Here is a 13,778-nt window from a genome sequence, read left to right as displayed (position 1 = left end):
CCCTTTTACCACCTATTCATTCTGGCACACCCTGGAAGAGCTCCTCAGATCACTCTTCCTGAGAATCCTGTCCTAACATCCATGAGTTGGATTCTCATCCTACAATTACACTTCCATCATGACAGTTCTTATATTACACTCCAATTGCTTTTAAGCATCTACCATGCCTGGAGGATAGGGTCTCCATTTGATTTACCTCAAAATACTCAGCACATGGGCAGCTAGGTTCTGAAGAGTACTGGATAGCACTGAACTAAGCTAGTGAAGTAAACTCTGATAAATATATCTTCCAAACACAGAGATAAACACACGGTGGGCTTCAAACATGTGTTGAAATGATTAATAAACTAATTTTAAGTAGAAGAAGAGAAAATCCATTGTTTTGTAAGGGTGTGACATTTTTGTTGGGTACTTTAAGAAAATGTTGACTTACTTCCATTCAAGATTGTCAGGGTTTTTATTTCAGAGCCATTTGGAGTCTCTCTAATTAAGGATGGTTTTTTCAATGGATGTAAAGTTTCTGTTATACATGATGATTAAGTTCTAAAGATCTGCTGTTCAACAGCAGTGTGTGTTCTCACCAAGAAACACATACATATACGCAGACACCAGAATACAAGTAAAGTTTTGGAAGTGATGGGTATATTTAGTACCTTGGTTGTGGTGATGGTATCATAGGTGTATGCGTATGTCCAAACCCATAGATATATGCATTAAATGTGTGCATTTGGGGGGATATCAATTATACCTCAGTAAAGCTAATTTAAGGTTTCAGGGTAAAGAAGGAAGCATAATTTCCTCTTGATTTTTCCAAGATTTGATTTCCTATACTGAATGGGAGAAAGAGCTCTGGAGCAAGGGTCGGCCACCTGAATTCAAATCCTAGCTCTACCACTTAATACTATATGCGACTTAACTTCCTCACTAGTAGAAAGGAAATAAATCACCTGAGAGTGTTCTGACAAACTGAGCAAGGTAACACTTATGAAAATATTTTGTAAATATTAAAGCAATTTACAAATATTAAGTCAAAGTGGCACTCCCCTTTTCCTACTGAGCTGCCTAATCTATTAGTATTTTTCTTAACCAAAGGAAAATTGAAGGATGTGACCAGCAGAGAAGTACCACTTTCCTCTGTCCCTTTCATTCCAAAGCTCTGCCTATGGCTAACTTTTCTTTAGCTTTATTGAGATATAATTGACAAATAAAACTGTATATATTTAAAGTGTACAATGTGATGATTTGACATCCATATATTTTGTGAAACAGTTACTTTACTCAGGTTAATTAACACATTCATCACTGTACAAAGTTAACTTTTTTTTTTAATGTGGTGAGAACACTAACATCTACACTCCTAACACATTTTTCTATGCCTAAATTTTTAGATGTAAAAGATGGTTATAATGAGCAGTTGGCTCACCATTGCATTGCAAGGCTTTGGCACATTGTTGGGTGTTTTGGAAATTATTAATTAGAATTTGATTTAAACCAATTATTAATTGGGATTCCAAGCATTAACTGTAATTGATAGATTTGCTCTCTAGTTACATGAATTCCATTTATTAATTGCAATAAGCAGATTTGCTTTGTAGTTACCCAGGAACATTTGATCTTGTTTCTTTCTTTGTGACATGGATGAAATACCATCTTACACATCCCTCCCTGTATATTTCCTCATGATTCACAGTTCTCAATACCCTGTATATTGAAAATGGATTGTTAAATTGCAGCTATTTCCCAAATTGTTTATATGCCTGCATGTGTTAGTGTTTTTATGTTAGCATTGAATAGTGGAAGGCAGAGGACCTAAGTATGAGTCCTGGCTCCCTGACTTTCTGGCTGTGTGACAGTAGTGAAGAAGTTTCAACTCCTTAGATGAAAATAATACTTGCGCTGATCCAAATATTGAGGCAAAGGAGAAAAATAATACTCTACAACATCTTCAAGTCAGCCTATTAATCACTTATTGACATATTCTTTCATTAAGCAAATATTTATTAAGGGGTCAAGTCCTATATTGGATATACTGTCATGAGCAAAGCAGATATGGTCCCTGGAATATACTTAAGGCCCACGTTATATCTTGGTCACTGGACAGGGTCCCGGATTAAAAGTAGTGTGTGACTTGATGGGGGGTGGGAGAGAGGGGAAAGTGGGCGATGGGCATTGAGGAGGGCACCTGTTGGGATGAACGCTGGGTGTTGTATGGAAACCAATATGACAATAAATTATATTTAATATAAAAAAAACAAAGTAGCCCTTCCAATGGTGGAGCACGATCTGCCTAAATTCTTTCAGTGATGAGTAACGCTATCCTTCATATTTCTCAAGGAACCAGAGTGTTTTAGATAGCCCTTTCATTTTGTGAAATCAGTCTCCTAGGGACTATCTTCATTTTGTGGAAATGTTAGCGCCTGGTGTCCCACAGAACAGTTTCCGCCTGGCCATATACCATGTATCTTTTAATTTTTAGGAAAATTTGAGACAAAGGAAACACGATCCTGGAAGTCAGTCAAGATTCTGACACAAAACAGGTTTGTTTTCAAAAATATCCTGTGATGGTTAATTTTATATGTCAACTTGACTGGACCACAGGAAGTCCAGAAATTTGGTCAAACGTTATTCTGGGTATGTTTGTGAGTGTATGTCTGGATGACATTAACATTTGAATTGGCCCAGTAAAGCACATTGCCCTCTTTAATGTGGATGAGCCTCATCCAATCAGTTGAAAGCCTGAATGGAACCAAAAGGCTGAGTAAGAAGGAACTCCTTGTGCTAACCTCATTGAGCTGGGACGTCATTCTTTCTTGCCTGAACATCAGCTCTTCTTGGGTCTCAAGCTTGCTGACTTTCGGACTGAAGCTTGCAACATCTGCTCTCTTGGTTCTCAGACCTTCAGACTCAAACTGAAACTATACCACCTGCTTATCTGCTTCCCTCAATCTCCAGCTTGCCCACCGTAGATCTCGAGTCTTCTTAGCCTCCATAGTTGTGTGACTCAATTCCTTATAATAAATATCTTTGTGTATATAAATATTTTCATATATATATGCAAGACAAGATTGGGAGTGAACCAGTGCCCTGGTATTTATGAGGAGTGTGACAATGCAGCAATGTCCATACTGGGCAGGGGAAGGTCTGTTTGGATAGGAAAGTTATGGGCTTGATATTAGGCTAAGACATCTGGACTGTCTTCTCAGGAGCATGGAAGCCTTTGAAAGGTTTTAATCAAGGAATAGACGTGTCTGCTTTGCATTTAGAGACATCATTCTGTCAATTATGTGGGTTATGGATTGGAGGGGACCAGACCAGAGGCATTGGATATTCTACCTTAAATACACTGATTGATTGGATACATCCTGAACACCGGTTATGTGACTGGCATGTTGCTGAGTGCTAAGGTTAGGCCAAGGACAAAGAATGCGGACACAAGAATAAATCAAATGATTTTCGTATTTCCCATGGATCTCACAGTCCAATGTGGTATCATAATGGTGATGTTTTCAGGAAAGATTTTGATGTTCTTTCCAGGCTTAATTCCAGACTCTATAGCAGTTCTTCAATAACATGTGTGAACTAAGTGATTAAGCAAATGACTGAGTAAATGAACGTGTAGCTACCAGTCACAGTCCAAACTGTTAAGTGAATCAAAATTTTAACTGACAATCTTAAAACCTCGTTCTATTTACAAAGAATTTTCTCATCCTCTACCTTATATAATTCTCACAAAGCACTGCAAAATAAGTGATCTTTTTGATCATACACATATATTACATGAGGTAATTGAGGCTTTAAAGAAGTTCTATTATTTATTCATTACATAGCCAAGAAGTGTAGACTTGAAATCACATCCTCTAATTTCGAATCCGTTTTTATTTTCATTAGTCTCTCTGTAACAGTTAGTAATACACATCCTCAGAAGGTAATTTGTAGAGAGATTCGAGCCCTGTGATAGTCTCCCAAGGAGACACAAAGCAAAAATTAGTAGAAAAATTCACTAGTCAGTGAGATAACCCACATGCAAGTTGCTGAATCACCCTGGCACCAAGTGGGGAGGTAAGTGATGCATCTTGCAGGAGTGTATATGGCTTCTTGACATAGACTCTGTTCATGGATTCCCATGGAGTCATTCACTTGTTCGTTTATGTGTTCCTACATTCAGGATGTCTTCCAGCATATTAAAGCAGGCCAGGTCTGAAAGGATGATCTCACCCTGTCTGGGGAGCTCAGACCCTGGAATGGGATCTGGCAGGGATTTTCTCTCCTGTAAATGTGGGTCAGGAGGCCTGGGAGGCAGCAAATCAGAGGGCTACAGGCCAAATAGCCCCTCCTGGGGGCAGGATGGCTCTTTCTGAGGCAAACATCTGCATCATGTGTCTGTCTGTCCCAAGCCTCCTCTGGCCCAGGGAACTGTGCCTGTCTGTTTTAAATTCTAGAAATAGGAAAATCAGCTCAGATTCCACCTTCCCTGCACTGAACAGAGAAATTTCACATAATATATAAATTCAATCCAATCTCCAAAAAGATCCACTGCTTTCCAATCCAGTTATGTGAGCCCAAAAGTGACATGTTAATAATGAAGGAAATTGGGCTTTCAAGTAAGAGAGAACAGGCTTCAAATCCCATACTAAACTTGCTGTGTGAACTTTACCAAATGAATTAGCTTCTCCAAACTTCAGTTTTCCCATTTGAAAGATGGAGAAAATATTAACCTCACAGGATAGCTGGTAATATTAAGTGGAAAAAATTAAAAGGATATTAAGAACAGAGTCATTTGTTGCGTATGAGGCCCTGTCCTACTTAGAATTTCTGACTCATCACAGAAATCCTGTAACTGATGAACCAGAGCCTGAAGGCTGATACATGTCTTTCCTGAAGGTGGAAATACCACATAAGTGGTAGAATCCAGAGTTCAGAGTCAAGCCCAGTGTGTCTGACTCTGCATTCCTGCCTATCAGCTTGATGATATATCATCTCTGTGATCTTCTCTTTTGACATTTGGGTATCCTTCTCCCAGATCCCTTTCTCAACCTTTGCTTTCTTCATCAGTGAAAATAATCAATTTGGCTTATTTACAGATAAAGACACCTAGACTTGTCATCTGAACCCAGTACAGCCCGACACCAGTGTTCTGTGGTCCTTCTACTCATGAGTCACCTAACTCAAGTCCTGTCACATATTCAGTGCACAGTAAGTGTTCATTTTTATTTCTTTACAATTGGCTCCAAAGTAAAAGCACCTCCGTGACTTTCCGTGGGATACCAGTAGCTATGACTTGGTGCAGATGGGAAGACCTTCTCTCCCTGCGATGGAGCACGTGGCTGCAGGTTAAGTGGTATCTGAATGCTCACTGCAGGTTGCATGTGTGTTTCTGGGGGTGGTATTTTCCACCTGCTCTCTCGTCTCCAGGTTTGGTTCACAGCCAGCAGAGGTCTGGGCAGGTACCAATACCAGTCTCTCCTCTCACGCACTATAAACTAAAAGAGAATGGAGACCCAGCCTCCACCCCCACCCACACTTAAGGAAGCAATTAGAGACCTGCTGGAGAAGGTGAACTCTTTGGGTAGTTTCTTCAGCAAAGAGATTGGGATGACACTTCACATCTGTTGTAACTCTGCTGCCAAACCCCGAGAACTGCACTCCCTAATCCTTTATCAACGTCCCTGGCTCTCCAGGGAAGACTTTTTCAGAGTGTGAACAACCGGTCTTCAGCACGTTCTCTTCCCATCTGGTAGACGGGTCTTAACCGATTTTATCATTGTTCCCTGCGTCCAGACTTACAGTGTCATTGGAGAGTGAGACTGAAGAATGAATATGGGTGCCCTAGCAATAGGCAATGGCCTGCCAGGGACTGAGTGTGGAGTCAATTAGAACCAGGCTGCCTGGGGTTGACAGTTCCATCCTATAGGCCTATATGATGCTTCCAATGTCTGGAATGCTATTTATTTCCTTTTCGTTGACTAATTGTATGGATCCATCTGCCTTTTGCATTTAGGGTGTTTGGATGAAATGTAATTACAATATAATCATTGCTAGGTTAGTTTCCAACATAAGCTGAAGGGCCGTCCCTTACACAGCTGTATGCTGGGAGTTCTGTGTCATTCACTATGTGTCATATGATGGTACTACCTGCCACAAGGTTAAAATGCCAAAATTCAAGATAGCAGAACCGTGATTGTTGCTTATGTGGCCCAAGTCCATTTAAAATTCTACTTTGAAGTGGAAACTGTATAAGAGGTGTGAAACTTTAGGGACAGAAATTTTAGCCTGGGCCAGCAATTTCAGTTTTAGAATCCTCAGGAGGCACTGTGGATAACTCTCTCCCCTTTTTAGAGGGCAAGTGTGTATCAATTTATCTCCCTTGGAAATATTTTGTAATATTCACAGTAAATAAATATGGGAGCTAGTGAAAATATGTATATTATAGAAAGGGTAAAATAACTAATTGCTTTGTAAAACACTGAGTCAGGTGTTTGTAAGCACAATCTAATTTTACTTTCATGATGATGCATGAGAAAGATGTTTCCTCCATCAATGTAGAAACAGTCTCAAGAAAACTAATTTATTTGCTTGATTTACCGCTAGTCTGGAATGTCTCTGAAAACCTATGCTCCTGCCATTTCATAATATTCCGTATCGATGGTGGCTTTTCTCAAGGCCCTGTGCCTTTTCAAGACCCTTGAATTTGTAGCTCCTTGTACAGAACGGTAGGGAGGCAGAGAATTGGGCTGCTTTCCAGATGAATACTCTCAAACAAAGAAGTTGCCAGCCAGTTTGGAAGTAGATATCTCCTTGTATCAAGTGGCCCCACCTCTTGGACAGAATCCAGAAGGCTGGTCCGTTCTCTTCTGTGATGGTTTCCACCCCCTTGATGACTGGGTATGTCCTACCTTGTCAAAAAGACATCTGGGCACAATGAGTGCTAGACGTGCTTGTCTCTAGAGCCTGAAATTAGTAGCCATCCGGTGAACAGCACGCCTCAGTGGCTACTCTGAAAGGAGCTCCAGAGGCAGGGGAAGTGGGGTAGGTCTTCCTGGACTGCAAAGAAGACAATGCATCTCACGTCATCCTGTCACACTGCGCCTCCATGTTAGCCAGCATGCTCGTGTACCCGCTCGCCCTTGGCTTTAGTGGGACCCTGAATGGTAGCCTTCTGAGGTGCTTGGCAGGTCTCTCCCCCTGTGCTTGGTTGCTAGGAAGTTGAATCCTGTCCCTCCACAACCATGTGGTCTCTCTCTCCCTGGATTTTGGAAACAACACTATTAACCTTAAACTGTTTTTGTTTTGTTTTGTTTTGTTTTTGCCTTCCCAAAGATTCATTAGCTTGAGCAGTTTGTTGGATAATGCTTGTAGCCCTGTTCAGAGCCAAATGACTCCAGAGGTTTTATGTGTAGCCCAGATTTTTAATTTGGGTTTTGAAAGCTGTTCTTGTCTGGACCCTGTGTACTAGAGGGAAAGTAGAGAGAATTGTAAATATGATTTTCTGTTGGAAGAGACCTACTATAGGCAGACAAGGTGGGGGGGGGGCAGAAGGCAGTACTATGTGTTGTTATGTGACAGAAGAACAGGGTCAGAAGACACCCTTACTCAGGACAGCTGGCATCATGCCTGTTTCTGACTCTAGCAGCGGAACCAGTTTTTGCTGGCATCAGGAGTTCACTGTCTTACTAGGGAGAAGAACAAGATCAAGTTCACATGTGTATTAGCTGTGGAAGCAAAGGGTCAGGAGTATTGTGAGAACTCTCTCTGGGGACCTAGGGACAAAGCAGATTCAGTATCCGTAGTTTACAGGTGAAACAACTAAGGATCTACACCAAGAAACAAACAAACAAAAAAATGGTCTTTAAAAGCTGTGCACTCATATATGAGGATTGAATAAGCCTCTCCCATATTTAACTTATTCATTCACCCAACTTATTAGATACCAGTGCCCCAATACTAATACAGGTAGTGCTGAGATCCAACAGTGAGCAAGACAGATGCATTTCTTAGAGTCCAGTATGGGAAACGGACAAATAAAAATGAACAAATGAATAGTAATCTCTTATTATAGTAATTATTATGAAGGAACAATAAAAAACAGGGTTTGAGAGAGAATATTGGCGATGAAGGAAATATTCCAGACTGAAGTTTTAATGGAAAGTCTCTTTGAGGTTTAAAAGATGAGAAAAAAAGACCCATGTGAATCTCAGAGCAATAAACATGCCTGAAAGAGGAAACATTTTGTACAAAAGCCCCAAGGGAGAAAGAACTAGGAAAGTTCTAGGATCTTGGCGGAAAAATACCATCTGGCTGGTGTGGTTGGAGTGTGCTGCATCATAAGGCAGTTGGGGGGAAATGAGATAGTGGAACCAGAGGTGTGATCAATCGTGGCCTTGAAGATGATGCATGCTAGTTAGGATTGTATACTAAGGGTTGTAAGTCTTTGGATGTTTACCTTATCTTTGAGTAATATGTACATTCATGTGGCTCACACATTTAGAAATTTAAGAAAGTATACAATGTAAAGATTCTCTTCCATTTCTACCTCATCTGCAATGTTCCTATCCCCCAACTGGCCCTTCGTAGATAACTGTTGTCATTAATTTTTTAGGGATCTTGGGCATAAAGAAAACAGGCACACATGCTTCCTAGGTATGCTTCTAATTTACACACGAAGTAGAATACCCTATACCCTACACCCTATACCGCTGCTTGCTTTTATCAGTTAGCATATCTTGGAAATCTTTCACTATAAGTGTAAAGAGATCTTGATTTTTTTTTGTATAGGTAGAAAGCACTTTATCTTGTAGATATGCCATAATGTGTTTAACCAGTGGTTTGGGGGTTATTTTTAATCACTAACTGTTACAAACAATGCCAAAATTAATAACTGTGGGAGGACATCATTTTGCCATGTACACAGTACATTGGTGGTATAGACTCTTAAAAGAGAAATTTGTAAATCAAGAGGTATATGTTTTTGAGAATATCATGAGAAATGGCAGAATAAGGAGTTGCAAGAATTGATCCTTGTACTGAGTGAACATAAGCTGGTGAAAACTGACAGAAAAAAATTTTTTTCAGAACTTGGAAATTTAATAAAAATCTTACAGCAACCAGGGGTGTGCTTAATGAAGGAAAAGGCTGCTAAGTTTTGGTAAGAAAGTCTTGTGGTACATTTGCTTACCTGTCTACCATCCCCCATCCCCCAACTTGGTGGCAGCCATGGAGGGTGGCCCACATTTCTGGTGCAGCTGCTAATGCTAGGACAATGGGAAACAAGCAATACAGACTTTCTCCCTCCACAAACTGTGTATTTTGACTTATATAGCATTTCTCTGAAGGACCATTTCAGAAGCTTGCCCTTATTTCACCCCCTTGAGTCTTGTTGGCATCTGTTGAAAGCATTAAAGATATATTACCCATGGCTGCCTGGGGCAAGGGATGACATAATGGGGTAAGCTGCAGACCGACCCAAAAGCCTGAGAAAGAGGAAACTGAGAAGGAAGATTCTTGGTGTGTGTAATGATTTGAAAGTCTGCTGTATAGGTCAGGGAATTGAGAGCACAATGTGCACACTTGGGACTGGATACATACTCTGAAATGTCCTGAGAGGACTGTGAGTGTGCATCTCTGGCTGACATTTCGGCTCTCCACAAGCAAAAGGTGAAGGCTGAGGCAGAGTTGTAGGCACACTGGCAAAGCATTGAAGGAATGTTCCAGTTTAGAGCCAGTCTGCAAAGGAAGACCAAAACAGTATTTTTGACTGTTGGCTTTTGGTTCCAATCATTTTAGGAAATCTCTGACCACTAAAGCAATGAAACAGGGACTTTAGAGACCACACATAACAAGGAAAATAGTCTTTACAAAAATAGTTTAGAATAGTCACTAAACAGATGGATGACTGCAGCCCTCACCAGGTAACAACAGCAAACCCTAGGGAGGGGGAGAAAGATTGGATTTCCAGAGTGACCACATTATAATACCCAGAATGTTGAGTTTGTAACAACAACAACAACAACAATTACAAGGTATACAAAGAAACAAGAAACTGTAGCTCCTTTACAGAATTGAAAATAGAAACTGACCAACTCTGGGGACACCTTGTTGACTCAGTCGGAAGGGGATGTAATTCTTGATCTTGGGGCCATGAGTTTGAGCCCCACATTGGGTGTAGAGATTACTTAAATAAATAAACTTAAAAAAAGAAAAGAAATTGAGCAAAAAAACTCTGAAGAAACCCTCATATTGGACTTGACTATGCTGTGTATTTAGCCATGTAATTATTTTTACCAGCTCTTTCTATGTTTGAGTTACTGTCTAGTGCTTTCTTATTTTTGCCTGAAGAACTCCACTTAGCATTTCTTGTAGGGAGAACCTCTTAGTGAAAGACTCATTCAGCTTTTCTTTATCTGGAAATGGCTTCATTTCTCCTTTCATTTTGAAGGATAGTTTCGTCAGATATAGAATTCCTGGTTAACAGGATTTTCTGTTTTGTTTTATTTTGTTTACTTTCAATGCCTTAACTATCTCTTCTGGTCTCTGCAGCTTCTGCTGAGATATTGTCTGTTAATCATATTGAGGATCCCTTGTACACAATGATTCACTTTTCTCTCTGCTTTCAAGATTCTCTCTTTGTCTTTTGATAGTTTTATTATAATGTGCTTCTCTTTGGATTTACCCTTTTTGGAGTTTGTTGAACTTCTTAAGTGTGTGAATTTGAGAGGTTTTAGGCTCTTATTTCCTCAAATATCTTTCTGTTCCTTTGTCTCCTCTCCTAGAGCTCCCATTTGCATGGTTGTACATTTGATGGTGTCCCACAGGTGTCTCCAAAACTTCAAACATTCTCCAATCTTTACAAATACATTGTGTGGAAGACCCTTCCCTGCAACTGACAAAATGACTAAGATCTGTAGCTAGAATGAGGTGTGCATCAGAGTGCCGCATATGGGGATATAGGAGTGCCACGTGGGAGACTAGTCCCCTAGAAGTTAACAAACTGGGACAAGAGCTCTGGGCCTCAAAAGCTATGGTGCTATCAGGGTGTTCTTCTGAAGTCCTCTGGTACTCTGAACGACGGAGGGCTCTTTCTAATAACTGAGTGACAGCTGTATCAAAAATGCCTGCACCTTGGTGGATGCTCCAAATAAAGTTGTGAATGAATGAGAACCACGTAAAAAGTCTGCTCAATAAAGTAGACAGCAGATGAGTTCAAAAAGGAGGAGGAGTCTCAGGTTGCTGAAATCTAGTACTAAAATGACTTATTGAAAATGGCCAAGGGGCGCCTGGGTGGCTCAGTCGGTTGAGCGTCCGAATTCAGCTCGGGTCATGATCTCACAGTCTCTGAGTTCGAGCCCCGCGTCAGGCTCTGTGCTGACAGCTCAGAGCCCGGGGCCTGTTTCAGATTCTGTGTCTCCCTCTCTCTCTCTAACCCTCCCCCGTTCATGCTCTGTCTCTCTCTGTCTCAGAAATAAATAAACGTTAAAAAAAAAAAAAAAGAAAATGGCCGAAGCCCACGCGTAATTTCCAAAGCCCTGGAATAAGCCTGGGGGAGAAGAACTAGACCACTTTAGGTGATTTTGGTCACCCCAGTGCCTTTTCATTATCTTGTCTGTTTCTGTGTGTTCTCCTCTGTCTTCCTTACCACAGTACTGCCTGTCTGTTCACTGACAGCTTAAGTCTCTCTGCCTGTATTCCCAGATGTGCCAGAAAGATGGATACTCTCATTAGCAAACATGAACTGACTGAAGTTACTCTAGGCTAGGCTCCATGCTGGGTACTGAAGATGCAGAAATGACTGGGGTATAGTCCTCACCATGATGAAACTGAATTATAGTGAGAAAAATCTCATAAGGATACACAGAATGTATACAAATTTAAGGCTTCCTTGAGGAATTCGAAAATGTTATTCACTCTTCAAAGCTTTATTGGACACCTAAAGGGGAACAGGCTCTGTTCTAGGACAAGAAATTCACTGAAGGACAAAACAAGCAAAATCCTTGCATTTAGGGAGCTTTCTTGTTTTGTATGTTTTAGGAGGTGAAGGAGCATACACAAATCAAGTAAGTGGGTAAATAAAGCAATGTTAGGTTATGTGAGGATTATGAAGGGGATGTATTATGTGTTTTTTTTTTTATTTTTATTTTTTTAACGTTTATTTATTTTTGAGACAGACACAGAGCATGAACAGGGGAGGGACAGAGAGAGAGGGAGACACAGAATCTGAAACAGGCTCCAGGCTCTGAGCTGTCAGCACAGAGCCCAACGCGGGGCTCAAACTCACGGACTGTGAGATCATGACCCGAGCTGAAGTCGGACGCTCAACCGACTGAGCCACCCAGGCGCCCCGGATGTATTATGTTTTAATATAGCTAGAGAATAGCATTAGTCTGATGGAAAAAGAGCTACTTAATGTAAGAGGGTTAAGTCAAGTTTCAAATGGAGTCTTAGCAGGAGGTGGCTGTAGATAAGTCCTTATGCTTGTGTTTACAAAATAATTCAGAGCTATCATTTACTGTTTGTAAAACAATATAGTCCCTTTTCCAAACCATGTCAGCTCCATTATTTCCATTTGATCCCCACAGCTAACACATTATAGTAGTTACATTATGGAACTTTGATTATTTACCTGAGTAATTTGGATTTTTTAAAATAATCATCACTTCCCCTTCTGGAAATGAAAAAGGTCAGTGACTTCTCACCTCACAAAATTGTTTGAGGATTCAAATTAGTAGGATCCAACATACAAGTGCTTACCATTGGAATATAATTTATTTCAATAAGTGAGGGTTTACTCTTAATCAGAAGAAGGTTACTGAGGGTCAACTGTGTGTTGGAAATTATGGTAAGTGTTGGACCTTAGTTTCCAGAAATACCCAAATGGATGTAGGATATCCCCATATCAGAAATACTACAAAAGAGATTCCTATGTTGGGTTGGGTCACTAGATTGAAAGTTCTAAGGCAAGTATCCACCTGACTTTTCTCTTACATCATTTTCAGGACCCAAGTTAGATGCCTAACTATGGATATTTATAGTAGATAATCAATCATGATGGATAGAATGAGTGGGTGTGTTCAATAACTTTGAACTTATTTGATGCCTCTGACTTCCCTACCACTATTACTCTAAAATATGATTGCTAGATTCTTCAACATTTTTCTCGAGCCTAACGTTTGGCAAAATCAGTGATTCTTCACTTTTGAAATCAGGTAGTACCTATGCTAAGGTTTACTCCGAGGGAAGTGCTCTGGGACACCCACTGCCTCTCAACACACTGAAGTATAGAGAATGTATATGTCTCAATCAAGATACTTCTAGCTTCTGAAGGCCTCTAGAAGATTAGATACTGATTAAAATGTACCCAAAGAGTTTTTAAGAGCTCTTGCCAAGCACGCCTAGGAGCATATGAAAATAATTAATAGAATATATACCAAATCTGACCTACTCTAGGGATTAGGTGTTCTCCAAGAAAGAATTCCAGGATAGTTGGTTTGGGATAGTTTTTGTTCACTTTCTGTAGAGGAGCACTGTTTGTAGTGTTATTTGTTCTGTGAGAGGCAAGGGCTTGCCAAGCAGGACTCAGAGAGGAGAATTATGCACACTTAAAGCACCAAAACTGCAAAATAATCTTCAGTCACCATATATTTCAGTCTCCTGATGCTCACAGCTTTCTTGTATATTTTCTTAACCAAAAAAAAAAAAAAAAAAAAAAAATTAAGTGGTAGTCTTTGAGCAAAAATAGAATCATTTTCTTACCATAAACTTCACACTGCTTTTCATAAAGTTCACAT

The 13,778-nt window shown here is 40.2% G+C and overlaps 1 long non-coding RNA gene across 1 annotated transcript in view; it reads left to right on the top strand.

Annotated features, from left to right (window-relative positions):
* The window catches only part of LOC144614042 (uncharacterized), a 265,686-nt gene that overhangs the window by 181,220 nt on the left and 70,688 nt on the right, over window positions 1–13,778 (top strand). The window contains exon 2 of the long non-coding RNA XR_013551575.2: window positions 5,082–5,193. This is a non-coding gene — a long non-coding RNA (uncharacterized LOC144614042). The remainder of the gene's footprint in view (window positions 1–5,081; window positions 5,194–13,778) is intronic.

Source organism: Panthera onca, chromosome D4, assembly GCF_046562875.1.
Source record: "Panthera onca isolate mPanOnc1 chromosome D4, mPanOnc1 haplotype 2, whole genome shotgun sequence".
NCBI classification, from domain to species: domain Eukaryota; kingdom Metazoa; phylum Chordata; class Mammalia; order Carnivora; family Felidae; genus Panthera; species Panthera onca.
The sequence above is the reverse complement of the archived record's forward strand: the minus strand, read 5'-3'. Positions and strand labels throughout refer to the sequence as shown.